Source organism: Perognathus longimembris, chromosome 5, assembly GCF_023159225.1.
Source record: "Perognathus longimembris pacificus isolate PPM17 chromosome 5, ASM2315922v1, whole genome shotgun sequence".
NCBI classification, from domain to species: Eukaryota; Metazoa; Chordata; class Mammalia; order Rodentia; family Heteromyidae; genus Perognathus; species Perognathus longimembris.
In genome coordinates, this window is record NC_063165.1 from 42,020,332 (window position 1) to 42,034,445 (window position 14,114).

A 14,114-nucleotide genomic window follows, 5' to 3' on the forward strand; every position below is an offset into this window, starting at 1 on the left:
TAACTTCCTGGTATTCATTTTGTGGAATTTTAAGTTACTTGTTCTTTCAAAAGAAGTTATGACATTGGAATTTTTCCCTGAGTGTACTAGACTTTAGATAACATGTTTGTGTACATATGCATTTGACCCAATATATGTCTACATATATATTTATAATTTAGCAGAGTATAATGCAACCTATAATTATTTCCAACAGTTATTTTCAATATCTTAGCATTAACATCTCTAAAACCAAATGTCAATTTTCAATAACAAATGGTAGAAGTTATAGATAATTGAAATTATTTTATTATTATTATGGATATTATAAATTACATAACATCATGTTTTTCTCTTTGTAATGGCCAAAAGAAAGCTTAAAGGAGAGTGTAGAGCACTTTACCAAACATAATGTTTTTATCCTTGCTTATTGTTGTATTTTATTTTTATCATCGATTTATAATTCATGTACTTTGTTATTTGTTCAGCTTCTTTGCCATTTTAATTCTTTTACTGGAACAAGGAGTTAGAAATAGCAAAATGAAATGGAATGTCTGTGAATGCATATACACTGGACATATCTGTATACATTTCTATATATCTCTAAATATCATATATATATATAACCAAAAACAAAAAAATCTCTTAAAATAATAGTTAACATAGGCTTTTGGCTAATAGGTTATATATTTACATAACATTTGTGGTACTAAAATATATGGAGATATAAAACTTAAATTTCACTATGAGATGATCCACAGTAAACTGGATACAGGAAGTTTCAACACCAGATCATTAAGTTTGATGTTCCTTAATTCTAAAAATCAACTATAGTTGCTTTAAAGTCATTGTGTCCAGAATTTAAACTATATTTTTTAAAGTCTTTGGCATAATCAGCATACCAATATATAGTATACAGAAAATATAATTTTCTTTACAAAATATTTTTAATACCTATAAAAATTTTCCTTGCAGTTCTCAAACTTCATTCTCAATACTTCATTTTTTGTCTTCCCTCACTATTTTCTTTTAATTAAATATTTTTTATTAAGCAACAAAAAGGGATAGAATGGTAAGTCATGCTAATTCTGAAAACATACATTCTGTTCAAATTGCATCTATTTCTGAATTTCCCTCTGATAATGAACCAGTCAGATCCAACGTAGTATTAGTAAAACTCAGGTAAAGGTAGGAGAATTCTGTTTGGAGATTAGGCACTTTGCAAATGATATTTATCTTGCTTTGTCCATTCTGGCTGAAATATTACTATGTTTTGGACTTAAATGTGATTTTGGTTCTTTTATTAATTTCTGAATTTCATATCTTGCCATATGCCAAGAAATATAATAGTATCACCTGGGAAAAATGCCAGTTGGTACTTGTTTTTTGTTTTCTGTTGCCCTCTGAACTAGCATGGGCAACCAATAGCTGATTCATACTTCCATTACATCACATTTGGATTACAGAAATGCTCTTTAGTCTGGCCTCTGTATGTCTTTTGCAACTCATTTGTAGAGTCCAGAAGCCTGCAGCTGGACTTGTTTTGTTCCAACAGCCATCATTTTCTAATGTTTATGTAAGTCACTGTGAATTTCACTGATGACAAGCCCCAAACTAAAAAAAAAGTATTTAGATTTAGTGGGTTAAATCACCACTAACTTGCTATAGGTTTGTTTCATTCAGTACTTTGCCATTCATTCATTCCCTATATATCAAAGTGTATAATGACATTATTGTTCGATAAAGTATCTATAAAAATTATTGCAAAATATTTTCAAAAAGATTTTAAAACCATACTGTCATATTCTTAAACTCTTTCATAGGACTCTGGTTCAATTTTCAAGGCTTTCCAAGTTCTCATAATTCTGGGGTATTCATAATAAAGCAGGCAGATGGTTTAGTCTCTGAACATATGCTTTAAGTGCCCTCTTTGCTATTTCAAAATAATGGACCAAATTTTGCCCTCAAATAGTCACAAAAACTTCACAGAGGCTGCCTCTTGTAAGCTGAGGACAGAATGTGGTCTAGTAAGAATTAAACTTAAAAAAATACAATACTGTATTTTATTTTGAGCTCTTTCCTTCATAAAAAGTTCAACTATAGGTTTAAATAAAATAGGATATAGTAAGAAAAATTCCTACTAGTAAAATACAACATGGTATAAGGAACAGAAAACAAATGCTGTTTTATTTATTTATACTTTAAAATTAGGATTCTCTAAAACTTTGTGCATGTTGACTCCTTTAATTTCTGTTATGACTGTCAGATTGTCAAGTTTTGGTGTTCTTATTGTTACTGTCATGTAGGCATTTATTTTTAAAACAATTTACAATAATTAATTACTTAATTTAGTCTAAATTATATTTACACCTTTGTTTAAAATCTATGCTATTTGTAGGTATTCAATTCTAAAATGTTATTTCAACAGCCGATGATTCTTACTTCAAAAACTTTGCTGTCAATGAAGATACTTTTTTGAAGTTTCAAACAATATACTATACATCCTCAGTGGATGTATGTATTTTGGTAGCACAATTCACATAATCTGGCCAAATTTATAGAAGTATCTCCTCTGTTTCTTAATGTCTAAATTTTATACTTGAGCTTTCAATTCCATAATTTCTATGTATTTAAACTGAGTTTTGAGAAACAGAATCTAAACCAGTTTCTTCTATCTAACACACACACACACATACACACACATACACACACATACAACTTGGGTTATTATAGAAGCCCCAACTGTGGACAACTACTCTAAAACTCTAATGTTCCTATAGAAATTCTCAGCAAGGACTCGCTTGGTACTAATATGAAACAGTGTTTACTTTAAAAAATGCATGCAATAGTTGTCTCAAATGTGTTTGGGACATTGTTCAGATGCATCATAATTAACAATGTTGAAAAATAACTGAGATTTACATCAAGTCACTTAATACATATAGCCATAAAAACTGAACAAAGTTGAAAACAATTATTGGGACAAATCATTAACATTTTCTCTTGCTGATAAAGACAAACAAGTTTGAGGGGTGAAAAAAAAAACCCTCTCCCACATCTCTTTCACAATAACTGCAGCACAGAAACTAAATTCTCAACTTAGAAACACGCTGAACAGTATCCCTATAAACAAGTTGATTTACAAAAAGCACAAAAACTCCTCAGATGTTAACAAACAGCCATGCTTCCCCCCTTCTCCCTGGCGTTCCCTTGTTCTTTCACTTTTCATGCACATATAATCACACTTACCTGCACAAGTCTGAAACATCAGTCTACAGATTTTTTTTGAAATGTACTCTGTACCGATGCATTTTTCTGTTTCTTTCTAACCCTCGGGAATGTTAAGAATTTAGGAAGAGAGCCACAGCTTAAGAGAGCAATTATTTGCCAGTAAATACTCAATTTGCTTGTCCTGTGATTTTTCTTCTAACTTGCATATTCAATAATCCGTCCCTGACTGCGTCACGAGCACAAAAAGTCTTTTCTCCAAAGGAGAACACTTTCGCCAATCAACCTTCAGCCATGCCAGGGCACAGCTCGTCAGGGTGATTTGTTAGCTTTAATTAATAATTCCTCATGCTGGCCATTTTCACAAATAACACAGTGAGACAGAGACGCTGGATGGCTGATTCAGGCCGATAAAAATAAAGTAAAAAGGGGATGGGGAGGGTGTGAGGGAATTCAGACAGCATTTATAAACACCTCTAATCATACTCTTTCAGTTTACAATATAGAGGACATCGCAGCTGAATTACCATGTTATGTCCACCAATTTGTATTCAGATGGAAGCCATATGTTCCCCCACTTTATCTGCTGGGGCCTCCCTGGTGCCAGCACCGGCACTGGGCAGACAGCATTTACAAAGGAGGTCTCTAGCCTCCGGATTGCAAAAGTTTACTGCAGGGTGAAGTTGAGAAATCAGACATATACGGCACTTTTCAGTGAGCTTGTGTAACAGTCTGGAAACACAGAAGTACAAGCTGTAAGTGTCAGATTTTCTGATCCTGCTGTGGAATACTGGACATTTCATTAAGCCTTTTAAAAAAAAGTTCTGGAACCTCATCCAACAACAGTCATCCACAATGGCTGATTTGTTCAGGTATTCCACAGTGTTTACTGACTCTAAACTACATACATACTATATCAAAGGCTGAGAATTTTGCTTTAAAGTAAGCCTTTTCCAGTTAGGTGACACAATTTGTGTGTGTATGTGTGTGTGTGTGTGTGTGTGTGTGTTTTAACATACAGATAATCTGCTTGAATAAAGCCACAAACAGGTATGGTATGCAAATAAGGAAGATTAATAATACCGTCTATGTGGTTTGACCAAACAATCACTAACTGACAGAATACTAGAGTCCACTGGATGAAACAGAGAGGAGTAATCAAAGAATACAAACAAGTAAAAAGTGTTTTTTCAGATTAAAAAATGAATGCCCCTCAAAGTGACTAGAGCACCCAGAAGCATATTAATATGTTCACAGGCAATTTCAAAAGGTTCACAAATACTTGAGGAATATTCAAAGACACAGGGTATTTCATTTGTCTCTGATCTAATGTGTATGCTTGATGGTAAGCTTATCCATTTACAGCATATACATTTGTTGGACTCCTACTGTATTTCAGGAACAGAGTAACACTGGACATTGAGAAATGAATAAAGGGCAGCCAGCCTCAAAGTTTCATAATTTATTCACTAGACTCTAGAAGATAAAATTCACATACAAATAGAAAACTAGAATGCAGTATATAGAGAGTGATGGCAAAATATGCATATAAGAACAAAATGGGAGCAAGGTTGCCATTGGACTATGCTTGAGTACTTAGGAGACAGAAACCTGGAGTATTTTGGTTTAAAGCTATCCCAGACAGAAGAGTCTATAAAACTCCATCTCCACTTATCCAGCAAAACTTCCAGATTGGAGGTGTGGCTTATATGGTAGGGCTCTAGCCATAAGCAATAAAGTTGAGCAATAGCTGGAGGCCCTGAGTTCAAGCCCCAGTATATCGAGTACCTCTAGGAGGTGATACAGATAGACTAAATACTAGTAGTGAGGAGAATTCTAGAAAGAAGTAAACCTGTGAATTCATTATGACTACAATCAGACTGCCAGTTCTTTAGTGCATGATTCACATAGATAAAAAAATTTAAGTAGAAAAGAATCAGGATTTAAAAACAAACATAAGATAAGCGGCCTCCTCTAACCATAATGTATTGACCCTATTAGAAAGCTATGAAGCAGCTAGGTACCAGTGGCTCCTAGCTACTCGGGAGGCTGAGATCTGAGGATCACAGTTGGAAGCCAACCCAGGCAGGAATGTTCATGAGATAAGAATTTTCATTTAACCACCAGAAAACCAGAAGTGGTACTGTGGCTCAAAGTAGTACAGTGCTAGCCTTGAGCAAAAGAGATCAAGGACAGTGTTCAGGCCCTGAGTTCAAGCGCCATGACGGGCCAAAACAAAACAAAAAGTATGAAGCACCTCCAGCTCTGGCACAAATATGACATATACTGTCTTTCTCAAATTCAGTGTGTTGTCTCAGGAAGACAGAAAGCATGGTGATACATGCTGCCTTTTGATGTTTTCCAGCCCATTCATCTTCCTTTACTCTGTGCACACTTGTATAGCTTCTGTTTTCACTCTACCAGAAGGTAAATCATATCTGCATGACTATTAAAAGAATAAGGAAATCTAAATCTGTTTGGCGGTCACTGGTTGACACTCTACTACACTAAGGATGCAAATGATAGGGAAAAGCAGTGATACTCCCATCTAAGACTCCAACTGCATAAAGTTATTTATTGATGATATTGAAACTTTCTTTCCTGGTATTTTTGAAGTGTGAGGGAGAAGTCAGAATACAAGATATATCATAGCCATTAACAGACTAGCCACTTAAGGAATTTATATACTTTATTGACCTATTCAATAGACATTTATTGAACTCTTGCTATTTATAAAGCACTTATCAGTGATTATTTTGGTAACACTCATGTATCATAATAATTAATGTTTATTGAGTGCTTACTATATACTTGTTACCAACTTAAAGGTGTTACACATACTCTCTCATTTAGTCATCACAATAACATTATTAAGTAGGTACTATCACTATCTTCATTTAACAGATTATAAAACACACAAGTACTAAAGGTCGATTTACACTATGTAAGCTCAGTCTAAATATTCAAGGCACTATAATACATATAAAAGTCTGTTTCATTACTTTATAATGCACAATCATACATAAGATTTATATTATTATTTTTAACCTATGAAGATTCAGGTGGCTTGAGATGATTTTGAGAGTTAACAGAACACCTGTATCTAGTGATCATGGAAAGAGTGTTACATAGTACCTTTAAGCTAGCAGACTGCAGTGGAAACAAACTGACAGTTAGTTTGGACTGAGCATCATTTTAGGTGATCAGAAACAACACTATAGAAATTACATGCTATCTCAGTCACTTTACCTCATTCAAACCACACAGGCTATAGGAAGACAATGCCAGATTTTCTTCACCCTCAGAAGCAGAGAGATAACAGTTTAAAAAGAGGGGAGGGAGTTTTGAGTCATAAAGAGTTAAGATTAAATCCTAGCTTGTAGCTGTCTACCCAGGGGCAAAATAATTAGCATTTGGGAGGTTTTGTACTCTTGCTTGCATGGAGCTCTATGACATGAGTTACACTTCCATTTCCAGCTTTTTGCTGGCAAATTGAAGATAAGAGTCTCTCCCATTTATCTGCCTGGCTAGCTTGAAACCATGATCGTCAGCTCTCAGCATTCTGAGTAACATGAGCCACTAGCACCTTGTTTATTTATCTTTGTTGGGGATAGATTGTCTTACCTTTAAAATGGCTGCTTGTGAACATTAAAAGAGTTCACATACCTCTAGTGCATAGGCTTTTAAGGTATTTAGAGCTAAAGCTTAACACATGAAACTGAGAGCTACTATTAGATGACACACTATCAAAGCCTAACTTAGATAATAGAAATAAATCTTAGCTAAAGCAAATTATACTCAGTAGTTTGATAGTTTTCCAGTGAAAATTCTCAAATGGTTGTGTTTGAGAAAACAAACTCAATTGATAAGTGATAAAAGGAACTTATCAGTTAATAGTAAACAACTTCTTACTTTTCCAAATGGTTAATATGTTACATTTTATTTAAAGGAGATAAAAGTATGTAGTTGGAATGCACTCAGGAAACCACTGCTCAGTACAATCAATGCTCTTCTCAGATGGCCCCTTGCTGCTAACTTCATTGCTAACTATCAGTATTTCTCCAACTCTACTCACTCTGATGCCTTCTCTATATTCTTTTTTTCTCTAAACAATGACTAAGTCCAAGCATCTTGAATTCCTGGAGAAGTCTTTGAGGGGGTTGCTTCAAGAAGGCTATTCTCATTTACCTACTTGTTGGAAGCAAAGTTTCTTCTATGAGGTTTTCTTTTGTGGGTAGGAATTTTCTGGTCTGTCCATTATTGATACTAATTTCTGGCTCTTAGTTGAGACTAGGTTTGTATGAGTAAACAACAAATATAACATGTGGATTATCCCCTATGATTGCACACAGCTGAGTGGGATCTCCTGGCAACTGGAATTTTCCCAGAAGTTGCAAATCCTAACTAGTAGTAAAAGTGAATAAGAGTATTTACTCTTTCTCCAAGATACTAGGTTTCTAACAATTACTTAGTAAACATCTGGCCTAGTGGGGTCTTTGCTTTTTTATCAGCTGTCTGATTCTTTAGCCTTTACTCTTCAGTAGTCTTTAAGAGGAAAGAGAGAGAAAGAAGAGAGGGAGAGAAGGAAAACGGGGGGGGGGGGGGGCGGAGAGAGTTGAAGATTATTACATTGCAAAGTACAGATGTTTTCATTCTCTATTTTTTTTGGAACGGTTTTAAACAGCATAGGTTTATTATCTCACAGGTCTACAGATAAAAAAGTTCTATAAGACCCCACTGGGCCAACACTAAGGTGATACTGGGGTGAGTTTCTTTTTTTTTTTTTAATAAAAAAAGATTAATTTAATTTTGTTGTAAAGCTCATATACACAAGGGTTATGGTTACAGAAGTAATGAAGTACAGATGTTTTTACAGCCTCTTTTCCATATACCTTATAATTTTCTAACTTTTGTGTTTTCACATACATATCTACCAGAAAATTCCATGTGAAGTGACATCTTCCTAATGAATGAAGCAAAAAGGAATCTAATTCCAGACTGGAATTTTAGATTTAAATGTAAACGAACATTTTAGAATTCAAATATCCTAGGATTGTTAAGTGCAATTAGTAAATTTGCTGTGTATTTAGGAAGAGTGAAAGACTTAAAATTTTCTCAGCATTTCTTTCTTAGGGAAAGTTGTAAATTTCACAAATATGAAAATCAGGATTCTCTGAAGTAGAAAATGCTTATCGTTGGAAAACTAGCTATGGTGAGGTCAAGATGAAGAAGCTCAAGATGTTATTGGCTTCTCTGTGACCTTGATATGTGATTTTCTGCAAGCCATTTCATATCCTCTTATGTCTCAGTATTCTGCCTTTTTATCTATGATCCCTAAATGTATTATCAGGATGATGTAGATTATCTCATCGAGCATATGCTAAAGTTCTGAGTCCTGGACTACCAGATTGAAAATTTCTTCTTTTTTTTTTTTTTTTGGCCAGTCCTGGGCCTTGGACTCAGGGCCTGAGCACTGTCCCTGGCTTCTTCCCGCTCAAGGCTAGCACTCTGCCACTTGAGCCACAGCGCCACTTCTGGCCGTTTTCTGTATATGTGGTGCTGGGGAATCGAACCCAGGGCCTCATGTATACGAGGCAAGCTCTCTTGCCACTAGGCCATATCCCCAGCCCCCCAGATTGAAAATTTCTGTAGGTATGTGATACTAATATCTCACACAACCTTAACGGACATATACTGTAACTCGGTATCTAACTTTTTTCAGTTACAACATGGATATAGTCCACTTTATGCTTCTCATCAAATAGTGCACTGGGATGAATAAAGACTATTGCAGAATCTCATGAAACTTTTCAAAAAAATTTCTTACATGCAGGCGAGGTGATGGATATGTTAATTACCTTGACTGATTTTTTTTTACAATATATACATAAATCAAAACATCACATGTACCCTATAAACATTTACTATATTATTATTTTTGTTTTCTAAAATAAATAAATGTCATAGTTACTATTAAGCAATGAAGAGACTGAAGCCAATTTTCAAATATATTAGAGAAACTGATTTTAAATTATCAAAGCCCAGATGAAGTAGTTTCCAAGCATAGTCAGATACCTGTGATAAAAGTCTAGCATAAAACAGGGAACCGTACTGCCTTTACTTTGTGTGGCTGGATGCAATTTATGGTAGATCCAAGCCCTCAGCAATAGAAACTATCACAAGAAGTGATTTTTAGCAGACCATTGAATAATACACAAAACAAAATGTATTCATTAATTGGTTAAAACAAACAAACAAACAAAAAAACATTGCAGATGTGCTTCTAGAACCAGAATGATATAAGCAGGTTTTTGCCTACTCTGCAGAACCATGTTCCTAAAGTGACCCCAACACCCCTAGCTTGTTCTGCTCAGACAGGTGGGAGTAATGACCAAAGGGAGGGACAAAATAAACCGAGGCACTAACTGTGGCAGGAGCCACTCCAAGGATCAAAGAGCTGATTTAGCTATGGCTGCCAAAATATGAACCACGGTGGGAGGCGCATCAGTATGGTGACCTGAGAAACAGATGGGCCACCCTGATAAGTTAGAGGCTCGTCATTGCCATCACTAGAACTATCTGCCCAGAACCAAATGTCCATAGTCACTACATACCCACAGCCTTGAAGTTTAACTCAGTCGTGTGCTGCTAGTGTTATGTTTTCTGAGTTATCTAAGTCTGACCGACAGTATATGTTAATTTGATAAAACAACAAAATTTTATTTCCCATCTGAACAAATCTAAGGAGAATTCTTATTTTCCTACATCAATAGGCAAAGTCACAGACAACTAACAGACAAGAGAACAAGTTTCTAACATTTTTATTAGTATATATTTTTAGTTTTTATATTTGTAATGAAAGTATAATAGATGAGTGAATATCCAAAACATCCAGCATTATTATATTCACTTACAGGTTTATCTCAACTAAACATGATCAAGAACCCAGGGGTTCGGGGGAGGAGTGGAGACTAAAAAGTGAGGAGTGGGAAACTGAAAGAAATGCCATAAAATACCATATGGATCTTAATTTATCAGGCATATTGTTGTCTTGAAATTTATTTGTTTTTCTTTGTTAATACGCAATAACATCAGTAATCTTGTAACAAGTGCTTAGAATCTGCTTTTGTTGAAGAGCACTGACTTCTCAGTCGGGGCCGCAAATTAGTTAAAGGCAAGATAAAAGCTAGGCATTCAAGTCTCCATTTTATTCTGCTCCAAATCATTTCTTCTGCAGTCACTTTGCCACCATCTTCAAATTCAGGAAGGATCAAACAGGAGCTGCCAGAACAGAGTTTTCAGACCACCTTTCACCTGTATGTAACTGGGTGTAATATTTTATTGTTTCATATTATATTATACTTACCTCTCCCACTGCACCCAATTCTTCTATTTAAACCTAAGGCAAATGTCTGTTTGGGAAAGATGGGCTGTATTGCTGCTGTCTTTCCTCTTCCTGTGGCTTCTCATGTCATATAATAATAAATTTCCTTTCTCTGCCCTTCACTACTATTTTTCTCTTTACTTGGCCTGTTGGAGCAAGTGGCTATACCTGACTCATGGAACTCAAAAATTTAGGCCTATGGCCCCAAATCTCCTGTTTACTTATGAACTGTACATTTATATTAGATGGGAAGGTGTGAAACTTCTACATGGTAGTAGTATGATAATTTAAGAAACAACTACTCTCTTTCTCAGAATGAAGAGGAGCCTAAAGAATTAGGGAAGGCAGGGCTGGGATATTGCTTTACACAGATACAGTAAAAGCTGGAAATGGTGCTGTGGCTCAAATGGTACAGTGCTAGAAGCCAGGGACAGTGGTCAGGCACCAATTTCAAGCCTCAGCACTGGCAATAAATAAATAAATAAATAAACAAACAAACAAACAAATAAATAAATATTAGAGAAGGCAGGGTAGAGTATCCATGGCTGAGATCTATGACAGGTTGCAAATAGGTCTATAATTCAGGAATCAATGTGTGATTTTTTTAAAAATGCAATGTTTACGATTGTTATGAATTAAGTTGTGGTTACCCAAATACAAATGCTGAATTCCTAATTCCTCATATTTCAGAATATAGCCTCACAGGCAAATATATTGGAGTTAAGACAAAGTCATACTGGAGTTGGGGGTAAGGGCATAATCCAACATGGCTGGCGTCCTTATAAAATGGAAAATTTTGAAAAGACCTACACATACACACAATGACAATACTTAGAGATGAAGGCAGAGTTCAGGGAGATGTTTTATAAGGTGGAGAACAATAGGTATTCCCAGCAAACTAACAGATGTTAAGAGAAAGGTATGGGAGACATTTCCATTCACATTTCTCAGACATTGATCTGAGATGTGTTTGTAACATTTAGAGGGGAGACAATAAATCCTGGTTCTTTAGCAATCCAATGTGTGTTATTTCATACCAAGTTACTGGTAAAGAGGTTGACTCAAAAGGTACAGAAATGAAAACAGTGACAAATTGAAGAGGGGTAGGGGAAGGACAGAAATGGTGGGACAAAGGGTGAACTAATTCAGCAGTGATACTTACTAGACCCTATGTTGAAAATGAACTATACAACTTGGAGGGGAGGAGGTTGGGAGGGGAAAAAAAAGCTGGGAGAAAATGAGGGAAGAGGTGACACTGTTAAAAAGGAAATTTACTCTATACCTGATATGTAACTGTAATCCCTCTATATATCATCTTCACGATATTTTTTAAGAGGCTGACTCAAAAGAGTCTCAAAAGAGACCCATTAAGTAAGGAGATTTGAGTCTAGATGACTAAGGACAACTGCCTAGATGAGAAGTTAAAGATGATTCAAATAGGAGTTGGGACAAAAACAGAGAACTTGCAGATGACAACAAAATGGGAGCAGAAGTATTATAAAAGATGAGGGACTAGGAAACCTGTTAAATAAGGGCATAGAGATAAGGAAATAACAATGAGCACTAAATCGTTGAAATGATAGGGAACAGCAAGGAGACCCACCATCCAGAAAACTGTCTCCAAGAACCTCAATTCTCCACAGTTAGCTCAAGACCAATCTCCTAAAGCAGGAAGACTATGGAAGTGTAGGATGGATTACATGGGCTAAAATGCAGTCTTTCCATAGCATGAATATGCCACAGGGACTCTCTGCCACATTTCTTTTCAAATGAACTTCTACCTTTCTTTTTTCTTTTCTTTGCTCTTCTTTCCCTCCCCCTTTCATTTTTTCTCTCCCTCCCTCCCATCCTTCCTTTCTTCCTTTCTCTTTTTGGTGCCAGTACTGGGACTTGAACTTACTTGAGCATTTTCCCTTAGTTTTCTCACAGAAGGCTGGTGCTTCACCACTTGAGCCACAGCTACACTTCTGTCTTTTTGCTGGTTAACTGGAGATAAGATGGTCATAGACTTTCCTGTCTTAGCTGGCTTTGAACTATGATCCTCATCTGAGAATTCTGAGTCACATGTTCATATCTTGCCTGAATTCTTCTCTTACCAGACATAAGAAACCAAGGTCAAAATAGCTTCTCTAAATTTCTCTTATGAATTCTAAGTATAAGGAATACTGGGAACAAATTAGAAGGCGGAGGCAAGAACAGGGAGAAGTGGAAACAGCAAGAGTATGAATTATAAAGATAATGTGATATTTAAAGTAGAATCAATATGAAAAAAACAATATAGAAAATGCTAACTAGTCCTGTATAGTTTGGGTGTTTAGCTCAGTGATAGAGCCCTTGCCTAGAATATATGAGACCCTAGGTTCAAGCCCTAGTACAAAAATAAAGTACTTTGGAGAAACAGGAAAGAAAGATAAAAGATGTAATAGTATCTTTATAGTTTAAACAATAACAAAATAGTTAAAAACATCTAATGCAAGAATTTAGCTCTTTCAAATTGCTGCTATGTGGATGCTTTTGTGTGAAAAAGAAAGACTACCTTGACTTTTCTTTTAAAAAAACTCAATAGTGGAATGGAAATTCTGTGTTCGAGTGTAAACTAAGCAGTTATAGCAGGTAGGTCAAGGAAGAAATACTTCATGGAACAGGAAGCTAGAACTTTATAAATGTGTTCACTGGAGACCTTAAGTTAAAAAAAATGAAGTAGCCCTATAAGCCTTATTTGTTGTGTTAAACAGCTTAAAATTTCTACCTTTCCTAATTGTTCTTAACATTTTATTCAGTCAATTATCAACTTAATCTGGAGATGAAAAATCAACTTGACTTTTTGACAGCCAAGTCAATCCAACTGGAAAATTCAAATTCTACAAGAAAACTTTGCCTAGCAACATTTTCAACTGCCAACAGAAATCCACAATAACAGAATCACCTTTTTTTCCTTCATGTATCATACTCTTTCTTCCTAAGACAGCAGCAAGCTAATTTTGGATGAAATGAGGATGTGATAGTAAAGAATGCTTTTGTGCTTAACATGGTCCAAACTGTCATCTGAATTGTTTTCTTGTTCTTTTTTTGTATATAATACTTAATGCTTATTCTAGACAATACTATATAGAACATATTTACAAATAGTCTTATATAGGACTTAAATATTTTAAATTTAGGGTGTGGACTTTCCAGTTTATAGTGCAGAAGTAAAGAGAGCAACTAATATTATCTGAACTTGATGAAAATAAGAATTTTATTTTAGCACTTTCTTTTCATTGAGTCAAATATCCTTAAATGTAAAAGTTGAAGGTGGTCTTGTCCATCTCTAAATAACAGAGCTTAACTATGTGACTAATAGACGAATTGCAGCTTAACATCACCAATTTTCTATATTACACAATTTATAAGTCAATTTAATTATTTGTTTCATTTAATTTAGTGAGGGAGGCTTGTCTTTGATGAGGAAGGTCATGCAGAGAACCAAAGTGTGGAGAGGGGAAGAAAGAAATACTTTTTATAAAGATAACATCTTTTATCA

General features: G+C 35.2%; 1 protein-coding gene across 18 annotated transcripts in view; it reads right to left on the bottom strand.

Annotated features, from left to right (window-relative positions):
- Positions 1-14,114, bottom strand: part of Zbtb20 (zinc finger and BTB domain containing 20) — a 748,243-nt gene that overhangs the window by 428,673 nt on the left and 305,456 nt on the right. The window contains exon 1 of one of the 18 annotated variants that reach the window (XM_048346660.1): positions 3,229-5,234. The exons of the other annotated variants lie outside the window; for them this stretch is intronic. The gene's annotated coding sequence lies outside the window, so the exon portion shown is untranslated. Of the gene's footprint in view, positions 1-3,228; positions 5,235-14,114 lie in introns of those variants that run through there. 18 annotated transcript variants of the gene reach the window in all.